This window comes from Galeopterus variegatus, unplaced genomic scaffold (genome assembly GCF_000696425.1).
Source record: "Galeopterus variegatus unplaced genomic scaffold, G_variegatus-3.0.2 Scaffold953, whole genome shotgun sequence".
NCBI lineage: Eukaryota > Metazoa > Chordata > Mammalia > Dermoptera > Cynocephalidae > Galeopterus > Galeopterus variegatus.
In genome coordinates, this window is record NW_007727064.1 from 386,181 (window position 1) to 389,205 (window position 3,025).

Sequence of the window (3,025 nt, forward strand, 5' to 3'; positions counted from 1 at the left end):
CTGCGTTTCTGCGGTGTTTTAGCGGCGCCGGCGTCACATGACAACGAGCTTGCCTCAGCGGAGGGGCCTGGGGGTCGCTCGGCGTGGCGGCTGGCCCAGGCCTCTTGGTGGGGTGAGGCAGGGGGCTGGCGACTGGGGGAGATGGGACGTAGAAGCTGGGCTTTCCCGCTATCTGTCTTCCCCGCCCCCGACGGGGGCCTCCTGGTGAAACGTGTCCAGGCCTGAGCGCTGCCCCGCTAGTTTGCCAATCCCCCGGGAGACGAAACCAATAAAAGTTGTTTTTCCTCCTTTCTCGGGGTGGGGGCGGGGTGAAGAGCCGGGAAACTGGAGTGCCTGCAGTTGGACCTGAGCCTCGTTTGGAGGGTCCGAATTGGGTGCTTCTTGTGTGCAGTAGGGACTAAGAAATTTTCAGGTTTGGGCTTGTCATGTCACCCCATCTACTCACATCTGAAATGTTATCAGTTCTTTTCACATTGCAGGGAGTTGTGCCCCAGACATATAAGTAATGGGATGGTTTTGGAAGCTTAGAGACTCAGAACAATGCTATTTGTGATAACGAATTATTTGCTATTAAAATTGGTGTTAAGATGATGGGTGTAGTTTATTCTTTCTCGTGGTCGTGAGTAGAAAGGACTATATTTTGCATCTTAGCAAAATAGTGTTCGTGAAAGTATATGAATCGGTATAAGAAAGTTGCGTTGTTTGTAACTTATGTGCAAATTGAACATGACTCCACCTTTTCGTTTTCCGTTGTGTTTTAAGAAAATTGTAAATTCTGATAATGAAGCACTTATGGGAATACGTGGAACAGTGAAAATAGAAACGACTTGTTTTATTGTATGATATATTGTACCATGTTCTCAAATTCAGAATGTATGAAGAATCCAGTCTAAAAAGTTTGACCAAGGCGGGAAATATTGAAAGAACCAGAAGTGTTATTTCCTTGCTTTGATTTTTGAGAATGCTTATCAACATATTGTTTTTTACCTAAATAAAGTTCTAGAAAATCTACAGGTGTTCTGATAATTTTTTTCTTTATATTTTCAAAATGTATTTTGAGTAAACTAAATTTATTGAAGTGGTGGGATACTAGTGGTCATTTTTACAAACTACTTTTGAGTGGAAATTTTTCTTTAGTATCCACTTTAGTTTTGATGTTTTGATAAAGCTAAGGGATATTTAAATAGATGTGGAATGTGGAAAATTGTTAATGTTACTAGGATTGCCTCCTTTGAAAAGAGTAATACAATTACTGTTGATTTGTATAACTTTTATAAAGCCTTAAAGGAGCTGGGTGCAGAGGAGGGGGAGCCCTGGATGAAGGTACTTTGAACATCTCTTAGGTTTGTGATCTTTGGGATGTTACTCTTTCAGACTTACTTTCCTCATCTTATAGTGGTTGTTTAACAAGATGTGGGCGAAAAAGCCCTTTTTAATTGCTAAAACTTAAAATTTATACAATTTTATACAGTTTTAATTTTCTTTGATTCTGAATCTGTATATCTTCGTAATCCCAGTGCTGTGAAAAGACAGAATGCACTTTGGGGAAAGATACATTCCTCTTTTCCTTTTTATTTTCTTTGCTGCTTTGTCCTGTATCCTTATTTCATTATTGAGTGGGCATATTAGTTTTCTTTTGATGCATAAGAAATTGCTGCAGGGCCGGCCCAGTGGCGCACTGGAGAGTGCGCCGTGTGGGAGCACGGCGGCGCTCCCGCCAAGGGTTCGGATCCCATGTGGAGACCGGTTCCCGCTCACTGGCTGAGCGCGGTGCGGACGCGACACCGAGGGTTGCGATCTTGTTACCGGTCAGTAAAAAAGACAAAAAGGAAAAAAAAAAAAAAGAAATTGCTGCAAATTTAGCAGCTTAACAGCCATTTATTTATTTCAGTTTTTATAGATCAGAAGTTTGGGTATGGTATACCTGGGCTCTCTGTTGAAGTCCAACAGGCTGAAATCAAGGTGTCAGCTGTGGCTGCAGATCTCATCTGCAGCTCAGGGTCCTATTCCAAGGTCACTACTTGTTGGCAGAATTCATTTCCTGTGGCTTTATGACTGAAGTTCCCATCTTCTTGCTAGCTGTTGGCCAGGGACTACTCTCAGATCCTTGCCATGTGGCCACTTAGGCACTTCACAACATGGCTTTTTGCTTTTATCCAGACAAGCAGGAAACAGTCTCTCTGACTTCCTCTCTTTCTAACCTCTAGACTCCCCTTTAACACCCCTCTTAAATGCTCACCTGAGTAGATCAGGCCCACCTAGATAATCTCCTTTTTGGTCAGCTCAGTTGATTTGGGACCTTAATTACATTTGCAAAAATCTCTTTTGCCATATAACATAATCATAGGAGTGATATCATTATATTTACAGGTCTCTCCCACATTCAAGGGGAAGGGATTAACACAAGCGACCAGAACACTGGAGGTTCTTAAGAATTTTGCCTGCCATGGGGGAAGAAGTATCTTCACAATTGCTTCTTTAGAGTCTGGACATACAAGGAGAAGACATAGGCAGAACAATAGCCCCACTTGATCAGTGTACTTTTACTTATTTTGTCTTTCCTCACACTTTTCCGTTCCCATATTTCCTGGTAACTCAGTTTAAGTGCCTCACTCTATGAAAGCATTTTATCAAATTGGGAGGAAATTAAAAACTAAAATTTGAAAAATTGAAGTAAAAATAAAGGCAGTGGGAGAAAGAAGATTATGTAATTCTTATTCCTGATGTCTATTGTTTTGCTCATTTTAGAGGTGAGATTAAATCTCACAGAAGTTAAGGACTTTAAATACCTTAGATCACACTCCTATTAAGTGACAGGTGGATTCACATGCTCATTGCATCACACGGTTGCTGTGGTGTGATCAGTCCAGCAGCTTGTGAGGAGGGAATTCTTATGAAGAGAATGGTTACTTGAAAGTGTCAGAAGAGGGATATTATTGGTGGAACAAAGAAGGTAGCAGAAGTTTGGTCATGGTATGTGGTTTAGCAGTCCAAGAAGCAAAGTATTTTCTTTTTCTTTTTTTTT